Raw genomic sequence first — 15757 nt, forward strand, 5'->3', positions numbered from 1 at the left:
CCCCATGTTTGGATTGTACTTTATGCTGCAGCTAACATACACGAATGTGCCTTAATCATATGACAATGACAATGATACTTGAAATTAAGGCAATGTGGTCACATGGAATGAGATGGTTGGAAGGCAGGGAGCAAAAGGTAGGGGTGAAAGGAAGACTGGAAAGTTATGATATATAGATTGTACATATAAATTATCTGGATTTATGACTTAAGGGAATAATAGCAAATTAAGTGTTATGGCAAATTGTGACAAGGATTGTGAAAGACCACAAGAGGATATAGGTAGATGAGCACGGTGTCAGATAATTGGCAGATGTAGAAGTATATGAAATAATATATTTTAGAGGTAAAAATTGATGAAAGAAGTACAGCTTATATGGTAAGATATTAAATGGAATAGAGGAGCAGAAAGATCTTGGTGTGTGGATACGGAGGTTATTAAAAGTTATAGTGCAAGCAAATAAGGAATCTTTGGTTTTCTATTGAGAGAAATATAAAAGCAACAGCAAAGCAGTGGTTAAAATTACAAGGCCTTACACTGCAGTTGGAATATGATGTGCAGCTTTGGGTGCTTCATTGTTTATTGGTTCAGCTTGGCAGGTCCCCTTCCCATTCTCATCTTTTTATTGACATTTTTCTCCAACAAAAACAGAATAGTTGATATCGGTGACAACATTTATACTGAAACCCATGTATTAGGATGCTATCCATAGATATTGGGAAGAAAGAAACTGCTTTGCTGTTGCTTTTATATTTTTCTTAATAGAAAACCAAAGATTCCTTATTTTCTTGCACTATAACTTTTAATAACCTCCGTTTCCACACACCAAGATCTTTCTGCTCCTCTATTCCATTTAATATCTTACCATATAAGCTGTACTTCTTTCATCAATTTTTACCTCTAAAATATATTATTTTGTATATTTCTACATCTGCCAATTATCTGACACCGTGCTCATCTACCCATATCCTCTTGTGGTCTTTCACAATTCTGTATCTGGAAGGGGACTGTACTGTTCAGACCGCTACTGAAAGAAGCGGTACTGGGAACAGGAAATGGTGGGAAGCATAACTTCAGCTAAATGGGCAACTTGAAATTAAATAAGTAAGAAAGTGTGGGTATTATTGTAGTAATAGTTGCTGCACTGCATAATTATACAGTTATATTGCCACTAAGGTCATTAGTTATTTTTCTGCACTGAATCCAAGTTCTGTGCATAGGATTGACCACCTGCTGCTAAACCCTCTGACCCACCCTTTGACTGATCTGATGGCCTTTGGAGGAACCAGGAAGTCTCTCCTGTGCTATACTTACTGTAGAAAGATTTATGTGGTCTGCTCCTTGAAACGGGTTCCACTACTGCTACCACAACTGCTCTCTCACATTTTCATCAGCATCTTCCACTATATCATCATCAAACCATGATGAAAACATAATTGCCCCATTAAGCTGCTGCAGGCCTTTAAAACCTGCAGCAGCACACAAATTCCTGCCTCCCCCAATGGACAAGTGTGAAATAGAAGGTGCTGATCCTGCCTGGTGCTCACCAAGGTGATGCTATTGATCTAAATCTGGTAAAAGCCGATGCAGGTTCAGCAGACGTCAAACCATGCATCACCTGATTTTACTGAGGCTCATGGGCTCCATCAAAATTGGTTTGAATTTGTAGTCAAAGAGTCTTAATAGCAAAAGGATAAATTAACTTTATACAGTAAAAATAGTGAGATGTATCAACCCCGAAAACTTGCAGACATGTTAGAAGATGAGAGCATTGAAACTATTACAATTTAGTCTGGACTGATAGGTGGGAGGTGGAGTTCACTACAGGATAGATAATGGCTTCACTGAAAGTGAAAGTTAGAAATTAACTTTGGATATGGAAAGGGTGTACTTGTCCTTTTATCTAGATTATATATTCAAATAAGCTGGATAATATATGTATTATATTCTGTAGACAATTACCTCTGGGGAATTTTGGAACATACATATAACCTCAAGAAAACTCATTAAAAATGGCAATAAATTGTGCATTCAAATTGATATCTCATGATACTTTAACAATTTGACTAGCATGTAAAACTATTCCACTTTTGTCAAAGAATAACAGTGTGAAATGCCAATGTGTTGGTGAGTAATTAATCACTGACTCAGGATGTCTAATAGTACATTAGCTAATTAGCTACAACATTCATGGTTTCATGATAAACATATTGAAATCTGATATACTATTGTCTAGCATTGTTGTGTAAATTGCTTTATTGAATACTATATGAAACAACAATATTTAACCAGTTTGCTCTCTTTCTATTTCCTGGAAGTCAGTGGGGAGAATTTTCGGGGGGTGGGGGGGCATGGTCAGCTGGCGCGATCAGTGGTGGGTTGGGTGGGAAAATATATATTTTTTAAAGTGGGTTGGGAACCTTGCCGCAAACCCACCATCACATGCTTTTACGAAATGTCGGGCCTGCCAGCACCGTGCACATCCAACATGCAGCGGCGGGGGAGGCAATTACAATCAGTAGAGGCTTGTTTACAGCCATTTAACAATGCTTTTTTTCCCAGCTTTTTAAATTTGACAGGTGGCCCACCAGTTTCCCACTATGCCTAGGCCTCATCTGTGAAGCTGTGACGAGAGGTCACTGCCCTTGTTTCAGCTGATGAGTTGACAGCTACAAATGTCAAGTAAAAGTTCCCAGCTGATTGAGAAATGTTCCCTGAACCACTAGCTTCTCTAAACTGCATTTCTAGTATAGATTCAATCTTTACAAAAGTCTCTATCCAGTCTGACCTCATTACCTCTCCCACCATTGACAGATTGCTTCTCTCATCTCTACTTCACCATCCATCTATTCTATCAGTACAGTGCACTTTATACTCTCTCACCATGGTCCTCAGAATCCCACCACAATCAGCTCAAATACCAACATCACCAGGCAAACCAGCAGCACCAGCAACAACAACATCAACCTTCTCCACAATCAACTGATGCTGCACAGGACACAGGGCATCAGCACCCAACCACATTGCTGCCCGGGATGCTAGGGATGGCCTCACCACGGCCAGACCTACTTCACTAGATGCTGTACACCCTGGCTGTCACATGATGTGCCAGGTTGGCACCATACCAACACCCTAAAGCATCCCTACAATACCCAAGTCATTCCTTTCACACTCATCACCATTGTGAGAGGTACTGTTATGTCTCACCATTCACTGCAACTCACGAAGCCACTTCCAAAGTTGCACACAAATCTGTCCAAGAATGTAAACTGTTGAAAATAAAGGTTTCAATGTTTGACACCACATTAACAGAAATTTTACATGAACATTGGCTAAAACACCTAAGTGCCTACCCTTGTGTGTTGTTAGTTGGTATGCTTGCATTAGGATGAGGGTGAGTGTGAGGGGTGGCTAGTGAGATAGGGATGTGATAATGTAGCTGGAGGGGGATGGGTGGAGGTGCAAGGCAAGTTGGTGTAAGGATGTGTAGGGGTAGGGTAGGGAAGGCAGAGTGATGGGGATGTGCTGAGAGGCACAGCAGGATGAGGTTGAGTGTGGCTTTGTACTAACATTTCGTGATCTACTGAGATCATTGAAACATTTGCGGCACTACAGCCTGGTCCTCCTGAAGACATCCCTGCTTGTGTCCTCCTATACAATGTGCAACCAGGCTGTGTTGATTTCCTAGGGAGGTCTCTTCCGCCCTTGGGAATGGAAGAGGACCTCCATGCCTGCTGCAAGGCCGGGACCCGCCACCAACATTGCCCGCCACGGACTGACCGAGGTTCGTAAAATTCAGCCCATTGTTTCAATAATACAGATTATAACATATTTGAAATACCTACTAACATGTTTCAAGTAACTGCACTTAAATTAAAATAGTTATTTTTTTTTAAATTAGAATAATCATAACATGACACGATGGACCGAAATGGCCTCCTTCCGCGCCATAAATTTCTAAAAACAGCATTAATGCCTTAATGGTCTCAGGCGAGTATTAGTATGTGTAAGATACTGTTCAGCATCTTACTATGCAAATCAATCATGTGTACCTTGGAAACAGTGTGAAACCTAATCATCTTTTTTGGATTAGTGCATCATCAGCTCCAAGCACTGATTGATACCTGCGCAAAATTCTAGCACAGTAGTTGTAATTAAGTATGCAAACAGCGAGCTCAACTCAGCAATCAGTTGGATTCATGTCATTACTGATTAATGTGTAAAGCACAAAAGGGAGTTTTTGATTTTCAGTCAGTTTACTGCTTACCCTTGACACTTGGCTACAGATTTACAAAAGCTGATTTAAAAACAGCAAGATTGTTCACTTTCAAAATGATGCTAAATACCCCAGGCAAGATGCTATTTTTATTATTTGCGTCAAGTGCTAATGCTGACACTAATAAGCATTCATGGAGCTATGGTGCTATAAAGATAGCTGATTCAATGATGTGATGCAAAATTATACACCACTGGATAAATAAAATTGTAAATAGATTTGCAGTGGACTTGTGTGCAACTTCTTATTGTGCTAGAGATCCCGAGAGTACCGGTGAAATATTATTTACTTAAAGTGGCCATTATTTCAGCTTGGCTTACTGATTGTAAAATAGGAAATTGAGCTAGAGTTGGCATGGATATCATGTGTTATTTTGTCTAATTGGGGACAGAGATTGTTTCTGTTATTTTTAATTATTGTTTGCAAATATCTTTTGGTTGCTGCTTAGAACTACGTAGCCTGCATGATAGTATATCAGTAATAAATACTATTGTGAGCTTAAATATTGGCACGGAAATTGCGGGGCCGATGATGACGTATGCACAGCGTACTCCGTTGTAAGCCATGTAAAAGACCCCTCAAGTTCTGGGTTTCAGCATGCACTGCGCATGCGTGAAAACCCAGAAATTGCAATCTGTCAAGGTTCACCGTCATGAATATATCCAATGAACTGTCATCAACAACTCTCTGCGGTAGGGAATTCCTCAGGTTAACAACTCTCTGAGTGAAGAAGTTTCTCCTCATCTCAGTCCTAAATGGCTTACCCCTTATCCTTAAACTATGTCCCCTGGTTCTGGACTTCGCCAACCTTGGGAACATTCTTCCTGCATCTAACCTGTCCAGTCCCGTCAGAATTTTATATGTTTCTATGAGATCCCCTCTCATCCTTCTAAATTCCAGTGAATACAGGCCCAGTCGATCCAGCCTCTCCTCTAATGTCAGTCCAGCCATCTCCGGAATCAGTCGAGTGAACTTTAGCTGCACTCCCTCAATAGCAAGAACGTCCTTCCTCAGATTAGGAGACCAAAACTGAACACAATATTCCAGGTGAGCCCTGTACAACTGCAGTAAGACCTCCCTGCTCCGATACTCAAATCTCCTAGCTATGAAGGCCAACATATCATTTGCCTTCTTCACCACCTGCTGTACCTGCATATCAACTTTCAATGACTGATGAACCATGACACCCAGGTCTCATTGCACCTCCCCTTTTCCTAATCTGCCGCCATTCAGATAATATTCTACCTTCGTGTTTTTGCCACCAAAGTGGATAACCTCACATTTATCCACATTATACGGCATCTGCCATGCGTTTGCCCACTCATCTAACCTGTCCAAGTCACCCTACAGCCTCTTAGCGTCCTCCTCACAGCTCACACCGCCACCCAGCTTAGTGTCATCTGCAAACTTGGCGATATTACACTCAATTCCTTCATCTAAATCATTAATGTATATTGTAAATAGCTGGGGTCCCAGCACAAAGCCCCGCAGCACCCCTCTAGCCACTGCCTGCCATTCTGAAAAGGACCCGTTTATCCCGACTCTCTGCTTCCTGTTTGCCAACCAGTTCTCTATCCAGATCAGTACATTAACCCCAATACCATGTGCTTTGATTTTGCACACCAATCTCTGGTGTGGAACCTTGTCAAAAGCCTTTTGAAAATCCAAATACACCACATCTACTGGTTCTCCCTTGTCCACTCTACCAGTTACATCCTCAAAAAATTCTAGAAGATTTGTCAAGCATGATACCCCTTTCATAAATCCATGCTGACTTGGACCGATCCTGGTCACTGCTTTCCAAATGTGCTGCTATTTCATCTTTAATAATTGATTCCAACATTTTCCCCACTACTGATATCAGGCTAACCGGCCTATAATTATCTGTTTTCTCTCTCCCTCCTTCTTAAAAAGTGGTGTTACATTAGCTACCCTCCAGTCCATAGGAACTGATCCCGAGTCGATAGACTGTTAGAAAATGATCGCCAATACATCCACTATTTCTAGGGCCACTTCCTTAAGTACTCTGGGATGCAGACTATCAGGCCCCGGGGATTTATCGGCCTTCAATCCCATCAATTTCCCAAACACAATTTCCCGCCTAATAAGAATTTCCTCCAGTTCCTCCTTCTCACTAGACCCTCAGTCCCCTACTATTTCCGGAAGGTTGTTTGTGTCTTCCTTCGTGAAGGCAGAACCAAAGTATTTGTTCAACTGGTCTGCCATTTCTTTGTTCCTCATTATAAATTCACCTGAATCTGACTGCAAGGGACCTATGTTTGTCTTCACTAATCTTTTTCTCTTCACATATCTTTAGAAGCTTTTGCAGTCAGTTTTTATGTTTCCAGCAAGCTTTCCCTCATACTCTATTTTCCCCCTCTTAATTAAATTAATTGTTCTCCTCTGCTGAATTATAACTTTCTCCCAGTCCTCAGGTTTGCTGCTTTTTCTGGCCAATTTATATGCCTCTTCCTTGGATTTAACACTTAATTTCTCTTGTTAGCCACGGTTGAGCCACCTTCCCCGTTTTATTTTTACTCCAGACAGGGATGTACAATTGTTAAAGTTCATCTATGTGATCTTTAAATGTTTGCCATTGTCTATTCACCATCAACCCTTTAATTATCATTTGCCAGTCTATTCTAGCCAATTTACGTCTCATACCATCGAAGTTACCTTTCCTTAAGTTCAGGACCCTAGTCTCTGAATTAACTGTGTCACTCTCCATCTTAATAAAGAATTCTACCATATTATGGTCACTCTTCCCCAAGAGGCCTCGCACAACAAGATTGTTAATTAGTCCTTTCTCATTACACATCACCCAGTCTAGGATGGCCAGCCCTCTAGTTGGTTCCTCGACATATTGGTCGAGAAAACCATCCCTAATACACTCCAGGAAATCCTCCTCCACCACATTGCTACCAGTTTGGTTAGCCCAATCTATATGTAGATTAAAGTCACCCATGATAACTGTTGTACCTTTCCAGTTGTGTAAATTATTTAATTATTTGGAGATTTCTCATATGCCAATGATGTTTCCATTCGTAAATGGAATCCCCATAAGCATGAAAAGGAAACCGCCTGCATCACTGGGATTCCTGGGCCTTTACACGGGCCCAGGACCCAAAGTCTCTGAAGCCCAGGGGGCAGCAGGTAGGTTCAGATTTTTTGCAGGTCAGAGGCTTACTGCAGAGGTACGGCTCTGATTGCAAATTCCTGCCCATTATGCTACTACTTATGGGGATGAGTAAAATATGATGTTGCTGTGGTGGGTATTGCTAAATAGTGTTAGTATTACACATGGTCACATTACACATATTATTATCGAGCTGTGACACAAGATTAATTAAAAATTGTTAAATGTTTTCTTGTGAAATAGTAGACTTGAAGCTGCTGAAGTAAACTACTCTGAGATAGAGCAATCTAAATATATCTCTGTTTCAAACAGAGAATAGTGGAAATGAATAAAATATTCATAATTCAGGTAGATTCATTGGAACCGTAAAGGGTTCTTTCTTTTCCAGATCTGGAGCATCAAATATTTCTAGCATTCTCTGATTCCAATTCAAATTTCCAATGTTCAGATTTTTTTATTCTCTACTTTAAAAAAGTATATATTTATTTCTCTCTCTCTCTCTCTCTATAGCAATATGATTTTCAGAAAATACTAATCAGCATTCTCTGTGTTTTCTAAAGGATGTTGTGTAATACACCTGGTAGATGTCCAATTGCAAAATGGCAGGATATGTCTTTGAAGCATAGACACGTCGGAAATTTATGTTCTTATCAACTATAAGGTGAGAATGAATTATCAACACTTCTATTTAGTTTTCCTACAAAGAGGTAAAGATTTAGGGGGAAAAGTTCGGGTCGTTTGTGCCTCCCGTTAGCGCCCCCGGTGGGTGAAACTTAAAGGTGAGATGCGGCAGTGAAAAATTAAAAAATGTCCGACTTATCTGTCACAGCATTCTTGATTTCAGATCGCGGGGTCTGTGCCGCGCTCTTGCAGCCCAGCACTCTGTGAGCCAGGCTGCTGCCATGGCACCCTGCTCCCTGGTGATCCAGCGATGGCCCCATCTCCCTCCAGCAGAGTCGGTAGCTCGGCCCTCACCTTTAATGGAAGGGGAAGGCCCTGTCTTCCCGCCAGCACTACGCGTCCCAATGCTTAGCGCTGGAAACTTTGTGCCCCTTTGCATCACAGTCTGCCCCCAAGAGAAAGGGGAGCACAATATTTCACTTCCTCTCGGGGCCAGTAAGTCTAATGTAGCTCGTGGGACGGGTCTTCTGCACCTGGCGCAGGAACTCCCGCCTTGCGGCTGTTACCGCCTCCAAATTTGTTTGATAACGATCCTGTGAATTGCGTTTGGATATTTTACTATTTTAAAGGCGCTATATAATTGCAAGTTGTTGCTGCTGTGGTTTTGAGGGAGTCAATCCTTTAAATGATTGGATCTTGTTTGATGCCGATACAAAGCAAACACTTATTTTGAATTGTGTTATTGATCTGACAATTTTTCGAAATAAGATTTTAACTTGCACTTGGGGGAGAGAGTAGTTTTGTTTTGCACAAGTAAACAGATTTGATTTTCACTGCGCGACAACTGGAAGAGAAATGCAGGGAACAGCACCAACCCTTGTCCTTCTTTGACCTCACAAAGGACTTTGACACTGTCAACCGTGAGGGACTATGGAGCGTCTTCCTCCATTTCAACTGCCCCCGAAAGTTTGTCACCATCCTCCGCCTGCTCCATGACAACATGCAAGCCAAGATCCTGACCAACGGATCCACCACAGACCCAATGCACTGGGGTCAAGCAAGATTGCGTCATTGCACCAATGCTCTTCTCAATCTTCCTCGCTGCAGTGCACCATCTCATTCTCAACAAACTCCTCGCTGGAGTGGAAATAAACTATAGCACCAATGGCAACCTGTTCAAACTTCATCGCCTCCAGGCTAAATCCAAGGTCGTCCCATCCTCTGTCGTCGAACTACATTATGCGGATGACGCTTGCGTCTGCGCACATTCAGAGGCCAAACTCCAAACCATTGTCAACATCTTCACCGAGGTGTATGAAAGCATGGGCCTTACACGAAACATTCGTAAGACAAAAGTCCTCCACCAACCTGACCCCACCTCGTAGCACTGTCCCCCGGACATTAAATTCCACGGCACGACCTTGGACAACATGGACTGTTTTCCACATCTTGGGAGCCTACTATCAGCAAGGGCAGACATCAACGACGAGGTCCAATACTGCCTCCAGTGTGCCAGCGCAGCCTTCGGTCGCCTGAGGAAGAGAGTGTTTGAAGACCAGGACCTCAAATCTGGCACCAAGCTTATGGTTTACAGGGCAGCAGTGATATTCGCCCTCCTATATGGCTCAGAGATGTGGACGATATATAGTAGACACCTCAAAGCGCTGGCAAAGTACCACCAGTGCTGCCTCTGCAAGATCCTGTAAATCCACTGGGAGGATAGACGTACCAATGTCAGTGTTGTCGATCAGACCTATATCCCCAGCATCGAAGCACTGAGCACACTCGACCAGTTCTGTTCGGCGGGCCACATCGTCTGCATGCCTGACACGAAACTCCCAAGCAAGTGTGCCTCAGGTGGGCAGATGAAACATTACAAGGATACCCTGAAAGCCTCCTTGATAGTGCAACATCCCCACCGGCACCTGGGAATCCCTGGTCCAAGACCGCCCTAAGTTGAGGAAGAGCATCCGGGAGGGCATTGAGCACCTCGAGTCTTGTCGCCGAGAGCACGCAGAAATCAAGCCCAGACAGCAGAAGAAGCGTGCGGCAAACCAGGTTCCCCATCCATGCCTTCTTTCAACCACTGTCTGTTCCACCTGTGACAGAGACTGTAATTCCCATATTGGACTGTACAGTCACCTGAGAACTCACTTTTAGAGTGGAAGCAAGTCTTCCTCAAGTTTGAGTGACTGCCTATGACAATCATACACTTTTGACATAACTGGGTCATGTTTGGCTGCTCTACCAATTTCTTCAGCTGTGACTGGCAGTTCACCAATGTATGGAAAATTGAACACTTCTTCCCTATTGGGTGTAACTTGTGATGGTGATGGCAACCTGGACATAGCATCAGCATTATTGTGATCAGCTGGGTAGGCTTCACCATAAAAAAATGAGCAAGTTGAGCATCTCAGAGATTCCCCTTGCAGGATAAATGAACGCCCCGTGACCCTTCAGCTCACCCTAGCCCGGAACCAGTGCGCTACGGTCATCAGTGCGTAGGCCCCAACTCTGGAAGCTACAGACAAGACCAAAGAGGAATTCTACTCCAGCCTTGAACAATCCCTGACTAAGTCCCAACTTCATGGCAACACCGTCGCTCCAAGCACTGGCATTTGCTCGACTACGTCATCGTCCAAGGGAGGGACCGCAAGGACGTCCGCATCACCGGCACCTTGACAGGAGCTGACGACTGCTGGACTGACCACTGCCTAATCCGCTCTGTCATTTCCATCAATGTAGCCCCAAAATAGCGGCAGCAACAGAAAATCAACACTGGAGCATTCCAAGACCCTGCTAAGAAAGCCCAATTCAGCCAATGCCTCACAACGAACCTGACAACTTCCAGTGAAGTGGAAATGCAGAGTGTCCACAGTGCCTGGTCTGCACTCATGGCCTCCATAATTAGCACCTGTGAAGAGAAGCTTGGTCACTCTACGAGGAAACATCAAGACTGGTTCGACAAGAATGACCAGGAGATCCAGGAGCTAATAAGCCGCAAGTGCAAGGCATTCTTGAACTGGAAACAGCAACACAACTCGAGATCAAGAAAACAACTCCGCAGACGTTTGAGGGCCGAGGTCCAACATAAAAATTGTGACCTAAAGAACAGATAGTGGGTGGAAAAAGCACAGAAGGTCCAGCAACTAGCCGACAACCACGATGTGCGTGGATTCTCTAGTGCAGTCAAGACCACCTATGGCCCAAGTGCCCAAGGTCCTACCCCACTGATGGCCAAGAACAGAGAGACACTCATCAAGGACAGAGAGGCAGTCAGTGCCTGCTGGAAGGAGCACTTCAAAGATCTCCTTAACCAAGACACTGTCTTCTACACGAGTCTCCTCGACTCCATCCCGCAGCATGCTACCTGTCGCTACCTGAGCAGAACCCCAGCCCAGCGTGAGGTTGAAAAGGTCATCCGACAACTGAAGAACGACAATGCCTCAGGAGCAGATGGAATCCATGCCGAAGCACTAAAGCATAGCAAAGAAGCACTATTAGCATGAATCCATGAAATCATTTCTCTTATTTGGAAGGAGGTGAGTATGCCAAGGGATCTCAGAGACACTGTAATCATGACCATCTTCAAGAAAGGTGACAAATTCGATTGTGGAAATTACAGAGGCGTTTCCCTGCTTTCTGCCACGTGGAAAGTCAGAAAAACATAGAAACATAGAAAATAGGTGCAGGAGTAGGCCATTCGGCCCTTCGAGCCTGCACCACCATTCAAAAAGATCATGGCTGATCAAGCACTTCAGTACCCCATTCCTGCTTTCTCTCCATACCTCTTGATCCCTTCAGCCCATAAGGACCACATCTAACTCCCTTTTGAATATATATAATGAACTGGCCTCAACAACTTTCTGTAGTAGAGAATTCCACATGCTCACAACTCTCTGAGTGAAGAAGTTTCTCCTCATCTCGGTCCTAAATGGCTTACCCCTTATCCTTAGACTGTGATGCCTGGTTCTGGACTTCCCCAACATCGGGAACAAATCCCGTCAGAATTTTATATGTTTCTATGAGATCCCCTCTCATTCTTTTAAATTCCATTGAACATAAGCTTAGTCGATCCAGTCTTTCTTCATATGTCAATCCTGTCATCCCGGGAATCAGTTTCGTGAACCTTCGCTGCACTCCCTCAATAGCAAGAATGTCCTTCCTCAGATTAGGAGACCAAAACTGAACACAATATTCAAGGTGTGGCCTCACCAAGGCTCTGTACAACTGCAGCAAGACCTCCCTGCTTCTATACTCAAATCCTCTCATCATGAAGGCCAACATGCCATTTGGCTTCTTCATCGCCTGCTGTACCTGTATGCCAACTTTCAATGACTGATGTACCATGACACGCAGGTCTCGTTGCACCTCTGCTTTTATTAATCTGTTACCATTCAGATAATAATCTGCCTTCCTGTTTTTACCACTAAAGTGGATAACTTCACATTTATCTAAATTATACTGCATCTGCCATGCATTTGCCCACTCACCTTACCTGTCCAAGTCATCCTGCAGCCTCTGAGCATCCTCGTCACAGCTCACACTGCCACCCAGCTTAGTTTCATCTGCAAACTTGGAGAGATTACATTCAATTCCTTTGTCTAAATCATTAATGTATATTGTAAATAACTGGGGTCCCAGCACTGAACCTTGCGGTACCCCACTAGTCACTGCCTGCCATTCTGAAAAGGACCCGTTTATTCCTACTTTTTGCTTCCTGTCTGCCAACCAGTTCTCTATCCATGTTAGTACGTTACCCCCAATACCATGTGCTTTAATTTTGCACACTAATCTCTTGTGTGGGACCTTGTCAAAAGCCTTTTGAAAGTCAAAATCCACCACATCCACTAGCTCCCTCTTGTCCACTAAACTAGTTACATCCTCAAAATATTCTAGAAGATTTGTCAAGCATGATTTCCCTTACATAAAATCATGACAAGAATCCTCCTCAATTGCCATCTCCCTGTGGCTGAAGAGCTTCTCCAAGATTCGCAATGCGGATTTCACCCACTAAGAGGCACAATAGACATGATCATCACCGCATGTCAAATTCAAGAAAAATGCAGGGAGCAGCACCAACTTCTGTACATAGCCTTCTTTGACCTCACAAAGGACTTCGAAACTGTTGACCATGAGGGATGATGGAGTGTCCTCCTCAAATTCGGTTGCCCTCAAAATTTTTTCACCATCCTCTGCTTCTTCACGATGACATGCAAGCAGTGATCCTGACCATCAGATCCACTACAGACCCAATACATGTGCAGACCGATGTCAAGCAAGGCTGTGTCATCGCACAAATGCTCTTCTCGATCTTCCTTGCTGCAATGCTCCATGACACCCTGAATAAGCTCCCCGCTGGAGCAGAGCTAATCTACAGAACAAACGGGAAATTGTTCAATCTCCATCACCTCCAGTCCAAATGCAAGGTCATCCCATCCTATGTCATTGAATTGCAGTATGCAGACGATGCTTGCATTTGCGCATTCTCGGAGGTTGAACTCCAAACCACTGTCAACACCTTCACCGAAGCATATATGAGAGGATGGGCCTTACACTAAACATCCGTAAGACAAAGGTCCTCTACCAACCTGCCCCCACCACACAGTACTGCCTCTCGATTATCAAGATCCAATTAATTTTGTCCTGGATTATTGTGTCTAAATGTTTCCCTACCACTGACGTTAGGTTGACTAGACTGTAGTTGATGGGTTTATAACTTTCCCGTTTTTTTATAAGGGTTTAACATTTGCAACTCTCCAGGCATTTGGACTTACCCACATCTCTAAGGAGGATTGTAAAATTGTAGCCAGAGCCACCGCAATTTCCACCCTCCTCGGAAATCTAGGATGCATCCCATCCGAACCAGGTGACTTTTCTACTTTGAGGTCTGCCAATCTTTTAAGTACCTTCTCTTAATCGCATGGCTCTGGGTGCTTGGAGTGTAAAGTGTTGCAATACGTGGGGCAGACTGGTTGGGCCGAATGCTCTTTACCTTTCCACCATTGTTCACTCTCATAGGTTTATATGTAACCTTCAGGGCTGCTGACCGAGGGCCATGTGGTTCTATGTCAGCTGGCATGGACACAATGGGCCCAAGTTTCCACATGATTTGCGCCTGATTTTTAGGAGCAACTGGTGGAGAACGGACTATCTTAGAAATCGCAATTCTCCACATTTTTTTTTCTGCAGTTCTAGTCAGGTAAAACAGTTCTACTTTGGAACAGAACACTGACGCCTGATTTGAAAGTTTCCACAGTGAAAACGTACTCCAAACTAAAGTAGAATGGAACAAGTGAAGATTTTTGTAGAACTGAAAAAACCTGTTCTACACATTAAAAAATCAGGCGCAGGTTGCAAATTAGGCGTCCAGAACGAGGTGGGGTGGAGGGGGGGGGGGGGAAGGGAAGTCATTAAATTCTATAATAAATCCTTATTTATACTTATACAAATATTATACAAATAAATCCAACAAATAAACATTTATAAGCAAAGAAAAGATTAAATAAACCATCTTCCTACCTGTGTGAAAGTGCTTCAGGCAGGCCTTTCGGGACCGAAGGCTGAACGGGCCCAGCCCGAGACTTCGGGCAGGGCCCGTCCCCAGCACCAGATTTACAGGTAGGTGGCGTTGGGTTGGGTCGGTTCGGGAGGGGAGGGAGGGAGAGAGAGAGAGAGAGAGAGAAAGGGAGAGAGGGAGGGGGAGGGAGAGAGGGAGGGGGAGGGAGAGAGGGAGGGGGAGGGAGAGAGAGAGAGAAAGGGAGAGAGGGAGGGGGAGGGAGGGAGAAAGGGAGGGGGAGGGAGGGAGAGAGGGAGGGGGAGGGAGGGAGAGAGGGAGGGGGAGGGAGGGAGAGAGGGAGGGGGAGGGAGGGAGAGAGGGAGGGGGAGGGAGGGAGAGAGGGAGGGGGAGGGAGGGAGAGAGAGGGAGAGAGAGGGAGGGAGAGAGAGAGAGAGAGAGAGAGGGAGGAAGAGAGGGAGGAAGAGAGGGGGGAGGGAGAGGGAGGAAGAGAGGGGGGAGGGAGAGGGAGGAAGAGAGGGGGGAGGGAGAGGGAGGAAGAGAGGGGGAGGGAGAGGGAGGAAGAGAGGGGGGAGGGAGAGGGAGGAAGAGAGGGGGGAGGGAGAGGGAGGAAGAGAGGGGGGAGGGAGAGGGAGGAAGAGAGGGGGAGGGAGGGGGAGGAAGAGAGAGGGAGGGGGAGGAAGAGAGGGGGAGGGAGGGGGAGGAAGAGAGGGGGAGGGAGGGGGAGGAAGAGAGGAGGAGGGAGGGGGAGGAAGAGAGGGGGAGGGAGGGGGAGGAAGAGAGGGGGAGGGAGGGGGAGGAAGAGAGGGGGAGGGAGGGGGAGGAAGAGAGGGGGAAGGAGGGGGAGGGAGGGGGAGGAAGAGAGGGGGAGGGAGGGGGAGGAAGAGAGGGGGAGGGAGGGGGAGGAAGAGAGGGGGAGGGAGGGGGAGGAAGAGAGGGGGAGGGAGGGGGAGGAAGAGAGGGGGAGGGAGGGGGAGGGAGGGGGAGGAAGAGAGGGGGAGGGAGGGGGAGGAAGAGAGGGGGAGGGAGGGGGAGGAAGAGAGGGGGAGGGAGGGGGAGGAAGAGAGGGGGAGGAAGAGAGGGGGAGGGAGGGGAGGAGAGAGGGGGAGGGAGGGGGAGGAAGAGAGGGGGAGGGAGGGGAGGAAGAGAGGGGGAGGGAGGGGGAGGAAGAGAGGGGGAGGAGGGATGAGAGGGGGAGGGGGGAGGG

General features: G+C 45.3%; 1 long non-coding RNA gene across 1 annotated transcript in view; it reads left to right on the forward strand.

Moving 5' to 3' along the window:
* Positions 1-15757, forward strand: part of LOC139232865 (uncharacterized) — a 72528-nt gene that overhangs the window by 41797 nt on the left and 14974 nt on the right. Inside the window, exon 2 of the long non-coding RNA XR_011588086.1 lies at positions 7973-8073. This is a non-coding gene — a long non-coding RNA (uncharacterized lncRNA). The remainder of the gene's footprint in view (positions 1-7972; positions 8074-15757) is intronic.

Source organism: Pristiophorus japonicus, chromosome 2, assembly GCF_044704955.1.
Source record: "Pristiophorus japonicus isolate sPriJap1 chromosome 2, sPriJap1.hap1, whole genome shotgun sequence".
Classification (NCBI taxonomy): Eukaryota; Metazoa; Chordata; class Chondrichthyes; family Pristiophoridae; genus Pristiophorus; species Pristiophorus japonicus.